The 19305-nt window shown below is 44.4% G+C and overlaps 1 long non-coding RNA gene across 2 annotated transcripts in view; it reads left to right on the top strand.

Annotated features, from left to right (window-relative positions):
- Positions 1-19305, top strand: part of LOC135970125 (uncharacterized) — a 49276-nt gene that overhangs the window by 17636 nt on the left and 12335 nt on the right. For both annotated transcript variants that reach the window (XR_010585616.2, XR_010585615.2), the window contains exon 2: positions 7265-7389. This is a non-coding gene — a long non-coding RNA (uncharacterized lncRNA). The remainder of the gene's footprint in view (positions 1-7264; positions 7390-19305) is intronic.

Raw genomic sequence — 19305 nt, 5'->3', positions numbered from 1 at the left:
TTTTTGAACACTTAGTACCAGCTCCCAAGGTGTTATGAGGATTAAATTGCATAATGTGTAATTTCCAGTAATGTGCCCTATAACAATCTCTTCAGCACATGGCACCTACTTAATAAACATTGCATTAGTACATGTGAAAATGTTGTTTTCCCAATGCACATTTATTCAGACATGGCTGCTTTTTGTTTGTTCTGTAAACTTTAAAGAGCCAGCAAAAAATATGAAAATCAGTTGTCTTCATTTGTCCTAAAGTTGGCTTATTGAATTCACTTGTTCTGCCTTGGTTGGGAAGAAACATGACCTCTGATCTACTTCTGAGGCTTTATTACCAAACATATGCATATATGGGCATTACCTAAACAAACCCATGAAACACATTTTGTGTGTATACGTCTTTATTTATTATTATTATTATTTTTTTGAGACGGAGTTTCGCTCTTGCTGCTCAGGCTGAAGTGCAATGGCGCAATCTTGGTTCACTGCAACCTCCACCTCCCAGGTTCAAGCGATTCTTCTGCCTCAGCCTCCCAAGTAGTTGGGATTATAGGCACCCGCGACCACGCCTAGCCAATTTTTGTATTTTAAATAGAGACAAGGTTTCACCATGTTGGTCGGGCTGGTTTTGAACCCCTGACCTCAGGTGATCCACCCACCTCGGCCTCCCAAAGTGCTGGAATTACAGGCGTGAGCCAGCACCCGGCCAGTGTGTATCTGTTTATCCACAATCTTATATTTAAATGTAAAATTAAAAATCCCCCACGAATAACTAAGTCAGAGGTTCTTTCCATAGCCTTTACCTCCAGGCCAGGTGAATCCAGTCAGCCAATTCACTTTGTGAAGATTTATGTATTCCAAGCCAAACACCAAACCACATTTTTTAATGTGAAAATGTCCTTGATACTGGCTCCAAGTGTTTCACATTTAGTTTTTCATTAAATGAGCCCGCTTGTGGTTCTAACCATTCATCTATAAACAGTCAGAGATGCCTAACAACAGTGGGCCTAGACTTTCTCACAAGCAAGCTCTGACCTGCTTAATAAAATCCACCTTTGACACTTCAGCACATGTTCACTATTACCTGGTAGAAATGTGGTAAGGTATGCTGGGCACCATGGCTCACACCTGTAATCCCAGCACTTTGAGAGGTGGAGGCAGGTGGATAAACTCAGGTCAGGAGTTCGAGACCAGCCTGGCCAACATGGTGAAACCCCATCTCTACTAAAAATATAAAAATTAGCTGAGCATGGTGGTGCACACCTGTGATCCCAGCTACTTGGGAGGCTGAGGCAGGAGAATCGCTTGAACTTGGGAGGCGAAGGTTGCAGTGAGTCGAGATCATGCCACTGTACTCTAGCCTGGGAGGCGAAGGTTGCAGTGAGTTGAGATCATGCCACTGTACTCTAGCCTGGGTGACAGAGTGAGACTGTGTTTCAGAGAAAAAAAAAAGTGGTCAGGTACCATATACCATAATTTTAGTAACACAGTGTATCTTCTGAAAACAGACTTAGACTTTCTTTTCTTTACCATAAAGACCCTACTCTAGTCACAAAGATGTAAATACAAAAGTGTACTTTTACATCCCACACTCAGAAACAAATTAGCCCCTATCTTGACAGAAGCTATAAGAAGAAATAAGCATTCTCAAATTTGGGTGAGTGCCTTTATGCTCAGGCTGGTTCATATGCGAGCCCATTTTTACCAGAAAAAGTAGAGTCAACCTTGACCTGGCAATGAATGATTCCCACGACCTTTTATTTTCAACTTTAGTCTCACATAATTGAGCAAAATGGACCAATGCTTCGTTTATATATATTAAATGCAACAGGATGTTGTACTATTGTAGATATAGTTTTTAGGGTATAGAAGTTTATACCTGCATGAAAGTTTTAAAAATTAATTTCGGTATCAATACCTATCAAATACTTCTACCACCTATATCTTTATTCTGTATAAATATGGTTACAAAATTGCATCGAATACATCTGCATATAGACATATTTAGGTAGATAAACACAAACAGGATTATGTGGGTATGTTTATATAAATATGTATACAAAGCATGTTTCCAAAAGACATTTTTAATACCCAACTATATACTAAAAATGCAGATGTACACTTGCTGTTCTACTCTGTGGCACAATAGCATCCCAGAATGAAACACAGCCATACAATGTTGTTTGTATAAAACATAAGCAAAGTTCACCTTCAAGGGCAAGGTCTGGAAAGGAAGCTGCCAGTATAGAAATGTATTGCTTTATGTCCAGGTTAACACTTCAGGGTCCTGCTTTCTTTCTAGGTGTGTGAATGTGCTATTCACATCTAGCATTTGGGGTCTCAGTTGAGGAATCTGCAGTTCCTATTTAGATAATTGACTGGATGTACCCACCTAGGCTGAGTTGATTGGCTGATAGAAATCATCTAAGGTGAGCTAATTGGCTAATAGATACACCTGGGCTGAGGTAACTGGCTAGTTGAAGTCACCTAATTTTACTCCCTTTGAAAGTCAGGTGCCGGGCGCGGTGGCTCACGCCTGTAATCCCAGCACTTTGGGAGGCCGAGACGGGCGGATCACGAGGTCAGGAGATCGAGACCATCCTGGCTAACACGGTGAAACCCCGTCTCTACTACAAAAATACAAAAAAACTAGCTGGGCGAGGTGGCGGGTGCCTGTAGTCCCAGCTACTCGGGAGGCTGAGGCAGGAGAATGGCTTGAACCCGGGAGGCGGAGCTTGCAGTGAAGCCAAGATCCGGCCACTGCACTCCAGCCTGGGTGACAGAGCCAGACTCTGTCTCAAGAGAAAAAAAAAAAAAAAAAAGTCAGGTGCCTACTTAGGTTTCTCCCAAGTGCACTTTCCTTCTTGCCCACTCCTGCTCTGGGGGGCGGGGGGAAGAACCTAATTTTTTGTTTTTTTTTGAGACTGAGTCTCGTTCTGTCACCCAGGCTGGAGGGCAATGGCGCGGTTTCAGCTCACTGCAACCTCTGCTTCCTGGGTTTAAGCTATTCTCCTGCCTCAGCCTCTTGAGTCCCTGGGATTATAGGTGCCCGCCACCACACCCAGCTAATTTTTTTTTTTTTTTAAGTAGAGACGGGGTTGTGCACTTTGGCTAGTCTGGTCTTGAACTCCCGACCTCGTGATCCGCTCATCTCGGCCTCCCAAAGTGCTGGGATTACAGGCATGAGCCACCTCGCCCCGCCTGAAATAACCTATTTTTATAATTTATAATTTTTATAATTAAATTATAATTTATACTTTATAATTAAATTTTATAATTTGCTGATTGGAATTACCTGGGCTGAGATAATTTGCTAATTTTAAAAAAACTTTCCTGGCCGGGCGAGGTGGCTCACTCCTGTAATCCCAGTGCTTTGTGAGGCCTAGGCGGGTAGATCACCTGATGTCAGGAGTTTGAGACCAGCTGGCCAACATGGTGAAACCCCATCTCTACTAAAAATACAAAAATTAGCCAGGTGTGGTGGCCCATGCCTGTAATCCCAGCTACTCAGGGGGCTGAAGCAGGAGAATCGCTTGAACCCGGGAAGTGGAGGTTATAGTGAGCTGAGATCGCGCCACTGCACTCCAGCCTCCGAGACAGAGGGAGATTCCGTTCCCTTCCCCGTCATCCACCCCCACTCAAAGAAAAACCAACTGACCTGAGCTAATTAACTGGTTGGATTTACAAGTACTGAGTGGCTGGGATGAGTAGAGAATTCACATCTGACTCAGTTTTATTTCAAGGCTTTATTACAAGACATAATAGACATTTATATAACCCTGTGTGTTTGTATTTTTAGTCTATCTACATTTTTATTACTGTATCTAAATCCGTAGAGTAAAACTTCCAAAATAAACTGAAATGTGCTTTTAATATCATAGTCAAAGTAACTGCTCTTGGCTTTTCTTTTTTACCCCATAGGTTCACTTTTCCAGCCAAAAAATCCCACATAAATATGATATGGTATTCCTATGTCACATTTTCAAAAAAATAGATAGCATAAATTGATGAAAGCTGTAAAGAAAAATTTCTGGCACTTTCAAATTTAACAGTAACACAGCCCACCACTGAGGCTCTGAATCTCACATGAGGAAGTTGTCAAAAGCTTGTTGGAGAGCTTTTAAGCTGAAGCTACTTTATCTTTAGTTCTGTGTTCACCAGAATTAGAGTGGTCAGCCTTGACCTGGCAGTAAATGTTTCTCGTGGCCTTAGTGCATTTTCTTTTTGTTTTAAATCTTATTTTACTTTAAGTTCCTGGATACATGTGCAGAACGTGCAGGTTTGTTACATAGGTATACATGTGCCATGGTGCTTTGGTGCACCGATCAACCCATCAACCAGGTTTTAAGCCCCACATGCATTAGGTTTTTGTCCTAATGCTCTTCCTCCCATTGCCCCTGACTCCCCTGACAGGCTCTGATGTGTGTTGTTCTCCCTGTGTCCATGTGTTCTCACTATTCAACTCCCACTTATGAGTGAGAACATGCGGTGTTTTGTTTGCTGAGGATGATGGCTTCCAGATTCATCCATGTTCCTGCAAAAAACATGATCTCATTTTTATGGCTACATAGTATTCTATGGTGTATATGTATCATTTTCTTTATCCAGTCTATCATTGATGGGCATTGGGTTGGTTCCATGTCTTTGCTATTGTAAATAGTGCTGCAATAAACATACATGTGCATGTATCTTTATATTAGAATCATTTATATTCCTTTTGAGTATATATCCAGTAATGGGATTGCTGGGTCAAATGGTATTTCTGGTTCTAGATCCTTGAGGAATCATCACACTGTCTTCCACAATGGTTGAACTAATTTACACTCCCACCAACAGTGTAAAAGCATTCCTATTTCTTTACAGCCTCACCAGCATTTTTTATTTCTTGACTTTTTAATAGTCACCATTTTGACTGAATCCTGCCTATTCCTGCTTCAAGCAAACCTCCATGACCCAGATGAACCCAGGTTCTGCCTGTCCCCAAACCCTAGCCTTGGCCTCTTTCTCTCTGGGCTTAGCATCCTTACCTGGCACAGAAAGCTCAAAGCTCCTGGCTTGCTTACATCATTAAAGTGCTACATTATGAAGACTCAGTGAAAGCATGAAACTGTATAATTGTATGTTCGAATACTTTCAACAAGTGCAAATGTATAGGCTTAAAGAAATAGAACTGGCCAGGTGTGGTGGCTCGTGCCTGTAATTCCAGCACTTTGAGAGGCTGAGGTGGGCGGATCACTTGAGGTCAGGAGTTCGAGACCAGCCTGGCCAACATGGTGAAACCCCATCTATACTAAAAATACAAAATTAGGCTGAGCTCGGTGGCTCATGCCTGTAATTCCCAGGACTTTGGGAGGCCGAGGAGGGTGGATTACCTGATGTCAGAAGTTTGAGATGAGCCTGGCCAACATGGCGAAACCCCGTCTCTATTAAAAATGCAAAAATTAGCTGGGCATGGTGGCACATGCCTGTAGTCCCAGCTACTAGGGAGGCAGAAGTTGCAGTGAGCTGAGATCGCGCCACTGGACTCCAGCCTGGGTGACAGAGCGAGACTGTCTCAAATTATATATATATATACACACACAGACGTACATATGTATAAATATGTATATGTGTATGTATGAATGTGTATATATGTGTGAATATGTATATATATGCAAATATATGTATATATGTGTATGTGTCTGTATATGTATATATGTATATGTGTGTATACATGTATATGTATATATGTATGTATACATATGGGTTTATATATATATGTGAAATAAAACAATTATGTGTACTTTTTAGACCCAAGAGTTGAATCCCTGGAACTTAACAGCACAAGGATTTTTCAGGCAATACAGAGAATTGCATGAATACAATAATCTTTTTAAATTCGTAATTTGAGTTAACTTTTAGATAACTCTTGAATTAGACAAAATTATTCATTTTTCAATGAGAACCCATGTTTTTGGCACATTTAATATAAACCTATGGAGCAAAAATGTTTGAACTGCCCATCAGATGAGCATTTCATAGATGAGGACCATTCCACAATTTCGAAATAGATTTTCAAAATACTACTTTGTATCTTATCTATGTACCCAGTGTTTTCATTTTTAGCCATTTATTTAGACTACTTCTGAAAGCTGAGATATTACACAAAGGTAATTTAACATTATTTGTTAACCATTTTAAAGCTTGAGAACATTAGGTGTTTATGTAAAAACCTTTAAGTTAAATACATGGACATTTTGTTGATAACTCAAAATGTGTAGCTTTTTTAATATACCATATTAAATGTCTCATTTATTAAAAATCACAAAAAAATTATTCTACCTTGAGCTGGGTTTAGAGTTTTATAATTTTTATGCTAAATGTTGACACCTAATGAAATATGGCACAGAGGTGATATTGTGACTGTTGCACACCCAGATGACAGTAAAGATTGTCATTCTTTAACAGTAACACAGTCCACCACTGAGGCTCTGAATCTCACATGAGGAAGTTGTCAAAAGTTGGAAAATTGCCTCTCATAGGTGAATCTGGTCCACAGGTGGGTTGGTGACTCTCAGACCAAGATTCAGCACAGCTGTGAGGCTGTGACTTCACTAAGGGTACACAGTCTGCAAGAGGGACTGAGGCTGTCATGCTTGGTTCCAGTCCACTGTTGAGATTGTGAGTCATATACTGAGACCCAACATACAGGAAGTGTTACCTCTCATACCTATAACTGGGAAATGTACAGCATTGTTCATTTTATCCCTGGACTTCCCTGCAGGTGTGACTGAGAAATAAACCTCTGCCCAGCCTTTGACTTATTTGACTTTTCTGCCTCAGACAGCCCACCTATGGGATTGTGACATGTCACTAGACCCCACAACTAGGTAATGTGACTCTCTTCTCCTGCCTTGGCACTGTCTAAAGGGGGCATGTGATATATTGCTTGTCCTTAAACTCAGGTGATGTCACTCTCTCCTCCTGCCTTGGCACTGCTTATAGGGGGCATTGTGACGTATCACTGGGCTCCACACCTATAACCCACATTATGTAACTCTCCACTCCTGGGCCCTGCTCATAGTGGCCATTGTGACATATTGCTGACTCCAAAACCCAGGTGATTTAACTCTTTTGCCTTGCCTCAGCCTGCAGAGGGCATTGTGACACACCTCTGCAAACATCACCAAGGTGATGTAACTCTCTTCTGACAATTCCGTGTTCTAAAAGGTGATTGTGACATATCACTGAGCTTAGCACCTAGCTGATGTGACTCTTTTTTTCTTCCTAGATTCTGCCTGCAAAGAAGATTGTGACATATTGCTGGTTGCAGCACCACGGTGATATTACTCTTTTGCCTTGGCACTGCCCCCAGAAGGCATTGTGATATGTTGGTGGTCCCAGCTTCAAGGGAATGTAAGTATCCTCTCTGGACCCTACCCACAGAGGGCATTGTAACATATCTCTGGGCCCATTAACTGTTTGATATGACTCTTCTCTGACCTGGGCTCTGCTCACAGGGCTCATTGTGACATGTTTCTGGGACCATCACCTAGTTGATGTGACTCTCCTTCTCTGCCTAGGCCCTGTCCATGATGGGGATTGTGACATACTGCTTGATCAAGCACCTAAATGGTGTGACCCTTTTCTCATGCCTGGACCCTGCCCCATAAAGCAATTGTAACATATTGCTGAACCCAGCTTCTAAGTTATGTGACTCTCTGCCTTGATTTAAGCCCTATAAACAGAAGGCATTGTGACATATCTCTGCTTTTCTCACCTGGATGAGGTGACCCTCCTACCTGGGACCTCCTCAGGGAGTATTGTGAGAATTTGCTTGACCCAATACCTGTGTGATGTCACTGTCCTCTACCGCTTGGCTTCTTTCCACAGAAGGAATTGTGATCTGTCACTGGGCCCAGCATGCAGGTAATACAACTCTCCTGCATGGGCCCTGGCCACAGGAATGATTGTGACAGATTGTTGATGTCAGCCCCCTACGTGATGTGACTCTTCTGCCTGGATCTTATTTTCTAAGCTCATTGTGACATAATGCTGAGCTGACAATCAGATTAATGTCACTTTTCCTTTTTTTGTGGTTTGTTGAGATTTAGGGTCTAATTATTATTTATTTTTTAAAAAAGAATTTACAAGATACAAAGGTCTCACAATACATTATCACTGATGATTGCTGTCTTTTTCTTTGTTTGTTTGTTAGAGACAGGGTCTCCCTCTGTCGTCCAGGCTGGAGTGCCGTGGCAGGATCTTAGCTCACTGCAACCTCCGCCTCCTGGGCTCAAGCAGTTCTCACACCTCAGCCTTCTGAGTAGCTGGGATTACAGGCACCCACCACCACAGCCTGGCTAATTTTTGTATTTAATAGAGACGGAGTTTCACCATGTTGGCCAGGCTGGTCTCAAACTCCTGACCTCAGGTGATCTGCCCGCCTTGGCCTCCCAAAGTGCTGGGATTACAGGCGTGAGCCACAGAGCCCAGCCTATTGATGATTGCTATCTTGACACCTTAACACAGGCCCTGATAGAAAGAACATGGACAGCGTGAGTCTGTTGGAGACTACCCCATGGACAAGCAGAATAAACTACAATGGGTTTGATGCCAAATGATGTTGGGCCAGCCTGTTCCAAAAGCAAGCCAAGACGCAGTAGAAACCAATATGGCCTTTCTGTGGGGAAGGCATGAGTGTACTCCTTCTACCACAGGGACTCCCCAACACTGGCAGTGTCCATGCCTTATTCCACCACAGCAACCACAGAAAATGGTAAAATGGTCTTTTGCTGCTTTTTGCAGAGCTATTCGGGTTCCCAACTTCTTATTTCTGTCTTCCTCTTTATGTTTCAGTTCCAAATTCTTAAAGCAGTGTGGGTACTTACCATCTTGAATTTTTCAAGATCCAATTCTGCCCAGTGATAACACACCGAACTCTGCCTCCCAAGCCTATGGCTCTTGTTCAGAGGACATGTTGCCCTAGGCCCGACTGCCCTCAGCCCTGCTACTGGCACTGCAGTTTTCTTTTTGGGGTGTGTTTCTCTCCTGGCTTGATTCAGAAGGTACCTTAGCTCTGCTCTTTTCTCTGCTGCTCTTTTTCAAGCTTTGACAGCTGCTTTGGGTCAGAGGTAGCAGCACGGGGAGCTGATGATTCCAGGTCTATGGTCACAGGCCCTGGATTCTGAATGTGCACCTGCATGTGGGCCCCAAACTTGCCTGTATATCTTATGCAGCTGCTCCAGGAAGCCATTGTACAAGCCTTCTGCCTGCTCTGTGGGCATTGCCAGGTGGGCCTTTTTTTTTTTTTTTTTTTTTTTTAAAAAAAAAACCCTGTCTACTGGTAACATTGTGACATGCATCTAGATGCAACACCTAAGTGTGTGTGTGTTGTTTTTTTTGTTTTTTAATGTAGTGTCCCTTTGTTGCCCAGGCTGCAGTGCAGTGGTGCAATCTCAACTCACTGCCACCTTTGCCTCCCAGGTTCAAGTAATTCTCCTGTCTCAGCCTCCTGAGTAGCTGGGATTACAGGTGCCCATCACCATGCCTGGCTAATGTTTTGTAATTTTAGTAGAGATGGGGTTTTGCCGTGATCTCGAACTCCCATCGTAGAGTGATGGGATAGGCCTCCCTGCCTCGGCCTCCCAAAGTGCTGGGATTACAGGCGTGAGCCACCACGCCCGGCCAACCAAAGTGATTTAACTCTCCTGTCTTGCCTGGGATATATCGCTGGGTTCAACATTCAGGTAATGCGACTTTCCTGCAAGGACCCTGTCCACAGAGGCATTGCGACAGATTGGTAAGTCTATCACCCAGGGGATGTAACTCTCTTCTTTGAGACCTGCCTACAGGGGGCGTTGTGACTTATCTCTATGCCTATCACTCAGGTGATGTGATTCTCTTTTATTGCCTTGTTTTTGCTCACAGAAGAGATTTGGAACTATTACTGGCCCAGCACCCCTTTGATGTGACTCTTCCATTTTTCCTATATTCTGCCCACAGAATAGATGTGACATATGGTGGGACCCAGTACCTACATGATGTGACTCCTCTTCTGCCTGGGCCTTGCCCTCAGGAGATATTACAATATATTACTGGACCCAGCAACTAAGTGATTTGACTGTCCTGTTTTGCCCTGCTTTCTGGGAGGATTGTGACATAATTGCCTGGTCCAGTACCTAGGTGATGTGACTCTTCTCTTGCCTGGGCCTAGTCCACAAGGGACATTGTGACATATTGCTGGACCTAGCATCCAAGTAATTGTGACTTTCCTGCCTGGTTGTGACATATTGCTGAACCCAGCACCCCGGTGATGTGGCTCTTCTGCCTGGGTTTTATTCTTAGGGGTTTGTGACATATCTCTGCATTCATCAGGTATTTGATGAGAACTCTCCTCTCTGATGTGGGCTTTGCCCAAAAGAAAGAAAGTAAAATATCTCTTGACCTACCACCTAAGTGGTGTGTCTCTCCTCTATTGCTAGTGCTCTGCTCAGAGTGAAATTGTGATGTATTGCTGAGTCTAGCAGCTAGGTAATAAGATTCTTCTATATGGGCCCTGCCCAAAGGGGTGTTATGACATATCCTTTTATTTATCACCTAGGCAAAGTGACTGTCTTTATTTGCCTGGACCCTAACCAAAAAGAGAATTGTGACATAGCACTGGATCCAGCACCTTGGTGCTTTTTTTTTTTTTTTTTTTTTTTGCCTGGAACCTGCATATTTTGGGTATTGTGACATACTGCTGAGCTCAACACCCAAGGGATGAGAGACTTTTCTGGGCCCTGTCTACAGTAGCCCTTGTGACATATGTCTGCATCTTTCACTTTGGGGCTGTGATTTCCCTCTTTTTCTTGCACCCTGCCCAAATGGAAAATTGCAATATATCACAGGGCCCAGCAAACCAGGTGATGTGTCTCTTCTCATTTGGCCTTGCCCACAGGGAGCACTGGAATATATTGCTGGGCCTGGTGCCCAGGGGATTTGACTCTTTTGCCAGTTGCCTGCTCTCAGAAGGGTATCGTAACATATCTCTGGCCAGGCACCTGGGAGATGGGACTCTCCAGCTGGGTCCATGCTTTCATGGAAGATTGTGACATATCCCTGGCAGAGAGGCAGTCGATGTGTCTCTCTGCTTGCTCCATGCTCACGGATGGGATTGTGAAACACATCTTAGCCCAGCTCACATATGCAATGAGGACTGTCATATCTTGAGCCAGCCAATAAGAGTGATACCATGTATGTTAGGTAGCCTTAAGGAAATGGGTAAGATTCTGGGTCTTCTCTCTATACTAAGGTCATAGAGGATTACCACTCTTTTGCATGTTGTATAAAACCTTCATTTGGTGCAGAGAATGTTATCACAGAGCCCAGCAAAAATATGAGACTGTGGTTTTTGTATGCACTTTCCACCAAGTGCTAGGATTGTCACCCTTTAAACATGGAAAGAACCCACTGGTGAGGTCCTTAATCTTACACCTGGGCACAGTCCATAGTTGGAATAGTGACTGTCATATGTAATTGTCTGGCTAAAGTTGGGATGGTGACTCATTGCTAGATCATAGGCAGGCAAGGCCTCTCATATCTGGACCCAACCAATTGGAGAGATGTTGACTGTCATACTTGGGCTTAGTGCTACAGGTTCAAACATGGGTCTATACCAGCAAGAAGGTCTCAGTGGATTTCCAACTCTCATGCATACCATATAAAACCCTCAGATAATACAGAGGGTGTCTTAACATGGCCCCACACAGAGGCAACATTATGACACTTGTATGCACACCCAGCCAACAGTAAAGATTGTTATCCTCACACATGAATGCAGCCCCCTGTTGAGGTTTGGAATCTGACACCCAGAAAGAGTCAGAAGTTGGAAAATTGACTCTCGTGCATGGATTTTTTTTTTTTTTTTTTTTTTTTTTTTTTGAGACTGAGTCTGGCTCTGTCGCCCAGGCTGGAGTGCAGTGGCCAGATCTCAGCTCACTGCAAGCTCCGCCTCCCGGGTTCCCGCCATTCTCCTGCCTCAGCCTCCGGAGTAGCTGGGACCACAGGCGCCCGCCACCTCGCCCGGCTAGTTTTTTGTATTTTTTAGTAGAGACGGGGTTTCACCGTATTAGCCAGGATGGTCTCGATCTCCTGACCTTGTGATCTGCCCGTCTCAGCCTCCCAAAGTGCTGGGATTACAGGCTTGAGCCACCGTGCCCGGCTTCGTGCATGGATTTTATCCATAGGTGGGTTGGTGTCCCTGAGACCAACATTCAGCACACTTGTGAGCCTGTGAGTCCACTAAAACAGTCTGCACAAAAAAACTGAGGCACTAATTCACAGATACAGTTCACTACTGACACTGTGACTCCTGTACTTGGTCTCAACATACAGGTGGTGTTTACTCTCGTATTGAAAACTGGGATGTGTCTGGGAGTGTTAATCTCATCTGTGGACCTTTGTGCAGATGGAACTGTGACATATGCCTCTGCCCATCACCTGATTTGACTCTTCTGCCTGGGACCAGACAACAGATGGGACTGTGACATCACTGGACCTAGCATTTAAGTAATGTGACTCCATTTGTCTGCCTTGGTGCTGCCGATAGGGGGCATTGTGACATGTTGCTGGGAATTGCACCCAGGTGATGTGAGCCTATTCCCCTGCCTTGGGGCTGCCCCCAAAACACATTGTAACATATCACTAATCTCTGCACTCAGGTTCTGTGACTCTCCTGTCTGTGCCCTGCCCACATGGATTATTGTGACATATTGCTGGGTCCAACACCCAGGTGATGTAACTCTCCTGCTTGAGTCCTGCCTTAAGTCCAGGGGGCATTGTGAAATATCTCTGCACTCATCATTCTGGTGATTTGACTCTCTTCTTGCCAGGTCTCTGCTCACAGGGGGGATTTTGATGTATTGCTAAGTCCAGCACCTAGCTAATGTAAGTTTTCTCTTCTTAGGTTCTGCCTGTAGAAAAGATTGTAACATAATGCTGGGCCCAACTTCAAGGTGGCATTACTTTTTTGACTTGGCCTTGCTCTCAGAAGACATTATAACATACTGCTGGGCCCAAAACCAAGGTTATGTTAAGTCTTCCTACTAAAACTTACCCACAGAAGACATCGTGACTTATCTCTGGGCCCATCAACTATTTGATGCGACTGTACTTTTATCTGAGATTTTTTAATAAAAGAGATTTTGACATATCTTTGGGCCCGGCACCTAGGTGATTTGACTCTTCTCCTGCCTGAGCCATGACCAGAGATGGAGAGTGACTTATTGCCTGAACCAGCACACAAATGTAATTATTCTGATTTCTTCCCAAAGAAGTAATTATGACATATTTTTGAGCCCATCACCTAAATGATACAATTTTTTGTTTCCTGACCCTTGCCCACGGAGGTGATTGTGAAATACAGCTGGGCTCAGCCCTTAGGTTATGTGACTCTCCTCTTTTTTTCTGAGCCCTATCCACAATGGGCATTGTGACATATCTCTGGGCCCGTCACCTAGGTGATGTGACTCTATTTTCTGGGCCTTCACTCAGGCTATATTATGATATATGCCTATATCTAGCACCTAGGTAATAGGACTCTCCTATTCTGCATGGGCCGTGCATATATTGTGTACTGTGACGTATTTCTGGGTCCAGCACCTAGGTGATTTTGCCCTCCAGCACAGCCCCATTTGCCCTCAGGATTATAATATATCTTTCCATTCATCACCTACATGATGTGACTCTTTGCTTTTGTCCTGCCAAAAGGGATTGTGACATTTCACTGAACCCAGCACCTAGGTGATGTGACTCTCCTCTTATGATTGGGACTTAGAATTTTTGGTAGTGTGACGTACTGCTGAGCTTAACACCTAGGCAGTTGGAGGCTCTTGCCTGGGCCTGGCTCACAGTTGCCCTGTGACATAATTTTGCATCAATCATCTGGGAGATGTGACTCTTCTTTTCTACCTTCACTCTGCCCAAAGGGAAAATTGTCACATATCACTGGGCTCAGCAACCAGGTATGTGTCACTCCTGCTTGTGACTTGCCAACAGAGAGCATTGTGACATACTCCTGAGCCAATCACACTGGTGATGGGACTCTGCTTCATATGACTTGCTTTCAGGAGGAAATTGTAACATATCCCTGGTTGAGCACCCAGGTAATGTGACCCCTCCTGCCTCACCCCTGCCCTCTGGAAAGATTGTGACATATCCCTGGCCTATCACTGAGGTCATGTGACTCTTCTGTTGGCTCTCCGTGGACAGTTGGGATTTTGAATATACCTTGGCAAACTTGACAGGTATGATGAGGACTCTCATACCTCAAACTGGCAAATAGAAGAGATACTGTCTTTCATAAGTAGGCTTTAAAAACTGGGTAGCATTCTGAATCTCTTCTTCACACAAAGGTCATAGAGGATTACCACTGTCTTGCATATAATATAAAGCCCTCCGGTAGTCCACACAGTGTCACCAAAAGGTGCAAAGCACAGATGAAATTGTGCTTTTCACATGCACACCAACCACTGGGATTCTCACCCTAACACATTGATGAAACCCACTGGAGAGGTCCCAAATCTAAAATATAGATGCAGTCCAGAGTTGGAAATGTGAGTGTCACATGTGAACATCCAGCCACAAGACAGTAACAATTTTAACTGAAGACTGCGTTGGGATGGTGACTCATTTCTTCCTTTTTTCTTTTGAGACAGAGTCTCGCTCTGTCACCCAGGCTGGAGTGCAGTGGCGCGATCTCAGTCACCACAACCTCCGCCTCCCGGGTTCAAGCAATTCCCCTGCCTCAGCCTCCAAAGTAGCTAGGATTACAGGCACGTGCCACCACCCCCAGCTAATTTTGTGTGTTTTAGTAGAGACGGGGTTTCACTATGTTGGCCAAGATGGTCTCCATCTCCTGACCTCGTGATCCACCCACCTCGGCCTCCCAAAGTGCTGGGATTACAGCGTGAGCCACCGCGCCTGGCTGGGGATGGTGACTCATTTCTTTTTCTTTTTCTTTTTTTTTTTTGAGATGGAGTCTCGCTGTGTTGCCCAGGCTGGAGTGTAATGGCATGATCTCCGCTCACTGTAAGCACTGCCTCCTGGGTTCACGCCATTCTCCTGACTCAGCCTCCCGAGTAGCTGGGACTACAGGCGCGCGTCACCACACCTGGCTAATTTTTGTATTTTTAGTAGAGATGGCGTTTCACCACGTTGGCCAGGCTGTCTCGAACTCCTGACCTTGTGATCCACCTGCCTCTGCCTCCCAAAGTGCTGGGATTACAGGCGCCCGGCCAATGATGACTCATTTCTAAACCCAGCACACAGGCAGGTGAGGACTCTCCAATCTAGATCTATCCAGTTGGAGACATATTTACTTGCATATCCAGGCTTAGAACCATTGGTATGATCATTTGTCTATATCATCACAAAGGTTGCAAAGAAGACTGTGACTCATGCATACTGTATGAAACACTTGAATAGTGCTGAGTGCTGAGCTCAGCACACAGGTGACATTGTGACATTTAGATGTACATTCAACAGACAGTAAAGATTGTTGTCATTCTACATGAACACAGTCCACTGTTGAGATTCTGAATCTCACACCCAAAGTCAGTCGAAAGTTGGAAAATTGACTGCATACGTGGCTGAATCTCATACGTGGATTCAGTCCACAGGTGGGTTGCTGACTTTCAGACCAAGATTTAGCACACCCGTGATGTTGTGAATCCATGGAGGAGACAAAGTCTGCAGGAGAAATTTAGGCTCCCAAACACATATCTAGTCCACCACTGAGATTGTGACTTGTGTACTTATGTTGTGGGAAATTAAGGAACTGGAGAGATCGAATGAAGGGCAGGAAGTGTTTAAGGTGTGTACTGGCTCAGTGGACATGTGTCCTGAAAGTCTGAGCCCCGAACAAAGAACTCAGTTGCTTTTAAGTATTTTGAGGCGGGCACTATGTGAAGCAGGAAGCAGGCTAACAGAAGCAAGAACAAAGGCTGCTGTGATATTTTTGCAGCATGTCTTACATCTTTGGGAAAACTTGGTTTGTAGCTTATGCTTATTTGTTTTGTGACCTTGCAGCTAAGAAAGGAACGAGCTTATAGACCCTACAAAATATGTGGAGCGTACATATGGTTAATGTTTTTTGGGACAGGCAGTTAATATTTTTTTTAAACTTTAACTTTGTGGGGGGCTATGTAAATTTTTTTCAGCCTTGGTTAATACAACAATTCATTCTATGAGCTATTATTATTTGTCTATTACTCTAATCTTTACCATTATTACTTATGCTATTATTTTGTCATTTTCTTAATTTCTTACTTCACTTGTACCCAACCTACAGTGAGCAGTGACTCTCATACTAAGAACCAGGAAAGGTGTGAGATTGGTAGTCTCGTCCCTGGACCTCCTGCAGGTGTGATTTTAACATACACCTCTGCTCAGTACCTGAGTGATTTGACTCTCCTGCCTGAGTCCAGCTTGCAAATGAGATTGTGACATATCACTGGACCCAGCGCCTTGGTAATATGACTATCCTCCTGCTTTGGCACTGCCCACAGAAGGTATTGAGACATATTGCTGGGCCCAGCACTTTTATGATTTGACTCTGCTGCTTGTACCCTGCTTTCAGGAAGGGATTGTAGCATATCTGGCCGAGCACCTAGGTGATGTGACTCTCTTGCCTGGTGCCTGCCCTCAGGGAATATTGTGATATATTTTATGATCCAGATCAAGGTGCAATAGTAAGTGTTGTAACTTGAGTCAGCCAATAGGAGAGATACTGTTTCTTGTAGCTAGGCTTAGGGTAATAGGTAAAATTCTGGGTCTCCTCTTTGTATGAAGGTCATAAAGAATTACCACTCACTCACATACCTTATAAAGCCCTCAAGTGTTACAGATAGTGTAATTACAGGGCCCAGCACACAGGTGAGATTGTTTTTTCTATGCACACCCTGCCAACTGTTAGGATTGTCACCCTTACACATTGAAAGAGCCCACTCATGAGGTTCTAAACTACACACATGTATGAGGTCTACAGTTGAAATTGTGATTGTCATATATCAACGTCCTGCTGCAGTTGAGAGGATGATTCATTTATAAACCCAGCTCATAGGTAGGTGAGAACTCTCATATCTGAACCCAGCCAATTGAAGGAATGTTAGCTCTTCTACTTGCTCTTAGGTCCATAGGTACAATCATGGGTCCATACCAGCATGAAGGTCTCATACCAAATTTATTTTTTTGTTTTGTTATTACTATTTTTTCGAGACAGTCTCTCTCTCGAGAGGCTGGAGTATAGTGGTGTCATCTCAGCTCACTGAAACCACTGCCTCCTGGGTTCAAGCAATTCTGCCTCAGCCTCCTGAGTAGCTGGGACTACAGGCGTGTACCACCACACCCAGCTAATTTTTGTATTTTTAGTAAGATGGACTTTCACCATCTTGGCCAGGCTGATCTTGAACTCCTGACCTCGTGATCTACCTGCCTTGGCCTCCCAAAGTGCTGGGATTACAGGTGTGAGCCACCGCACCTGGCCAACAGATTGCCACATTCTAAAGCCCTTGGGTGGTACAGAGTGTGTTTTTAACAGGGCCCAGCACACAGGTCAGATTGTGTTACTTGTATACATACCCAGCCAATTGTAAAGTTTGTCATCTTTTATAAACACAGTTCATTGCTCGGGTTCTGAATATCACATCTGAAGGTGGTGGAAAGTTGGGAAATTGACTCCCCTACATAAATTCCATTCACAGAATGATGAGTGACTCAGGACCAAGATTTAGCACATTTGTGAGGCTGTGACTCTGCTACAGGTACACAGTCCACAGGGGAGATCAAGGCTCTCATGCACGAATCTATCCACTGTTAATATTGTGACTTGTATACTTAGAAAATACAGGGGATGTTGACTCTTACCAAGAACTAGGACATGTACAAGATTGTTAATCTCATCCCTAGACCTTTTTGCAGGTGTGATTATGACATATGCCTCTTCTCAGCACCTGAATGATTAGACTCTTGCCTGCACCCAGCCCGCAGATGGAAATTGTGACATACTGCTGAACCCCAACCTAGGTGATGTGACTCTGTTCTTTTTCCTTGGTACTTCCCACAGGAGCATCTTGACAGATTGCTGGACCTTGCACCCAAGTGATGTGAGTCTCCTCTACTGCCTTGGTGCTTTCCATAGGGGACATTGTGACACATTGCTGGGCAGCACACCCGGGTTATGTGACTCTCCTGCCTGTGCCCTGCCCACAGGCGCCGTTGTAACATTTTACTTGGTCCAACACCCAGTTGATGTAACTCTCCTGCCTCGGCCCTGCCTACAGGGTCATTGTGTGTCATATCTCTGTTGCCATTACTGTCATGATGTGACTCTCTTCTCTTGGGATTTTATGTGTTGGCATACTTCTAGGGTCTTGCATTAGTTCTCCTAACCCACCCAACTCCTGATATCTCACTGGGAAGCTACTGATGACCAGTTTTAGGTGTTTTCTATTAGGAGACTGCTGTTCCCTGGCAACAGCTGTCACCAGTTATTACTTTAGCGAGACAGTTAACTGCCTGGCCATTACCTGATTGCCACCTGACATTTCTGGTGTGTGTGGAGTGGGGCGCCCTTTCTTGCCCTGCTTATACCAGACTAGCTACCTACTGTCACACTGCATGTGACATATGGCTGGGTCCAATACCTAAGCAAGGTGACTCTCCTGCATGGGTCCTGCCCAAAGGGTATTATGATATATTTTTACATTCATGATTTAGGTGATGTGGCCTTCTCCTTCTGCCTGGTCTCTGCCAACATGTAGGATGGTGATGTATCGCTGGACCTAGCACCTAGGTGATGTGACTCTCCTCTTTCATGGGTCCCACATATGAGTACTGTGACATATCACTGGGCCAAACATGTAGAATTTGGGAGGTACATGCCTATGCCCTGCAAACAGGGCTCTAGCCCTATGACTCTCAAGACCCTGGTGACATATCTCTGTATTCCTCACCAAGGAGATGTGACTCCTCTACAGCCTGCACTTGGCCCACAGGGGAGAATGTGACAATAACATTGACTTGGCAACAGGGTGATGTGCTTCCTTTTCCTGGGCCTTGCTCCCAGGGAGCATTGTGACATGTCTCTGGGCTCAGCACCCAGATGCTGTGACTCTGCTGCCTGTGCCCTGCTTTCAGAACAGGATTGTAACATATCCCTGGCTGATCACCCAGCTGATGTTACTCTTCTGACTGGTTCCTGCCATCAGGGAAAATTGTGACATATTCCTGGCCTAGTGCCCAGGTGATGTCACGCTCCTGCTTACTCTCTATCAACAGGTGGGATTGTAA

Source organism: Macaca fascicularis, chromosome 3 (genome assembly GCF_037993035.2).
Source record: "Macaca fascicularis isolate 582-1 chromosome 3, T2T-MFA8v1.1".
In the NCBI taxonomy this organism is placed as follows: domain Eukaryota; kingdom Metazoa; phylum Chordata; class Mammalia; order Primates; family Cercopithecidae; genus Macaca; species Macaca fascicularis.
Note: the sequence above shows the minus strand (reverse complement) of the source record. Positions and strands in the feature narration are given on the sequence as shown.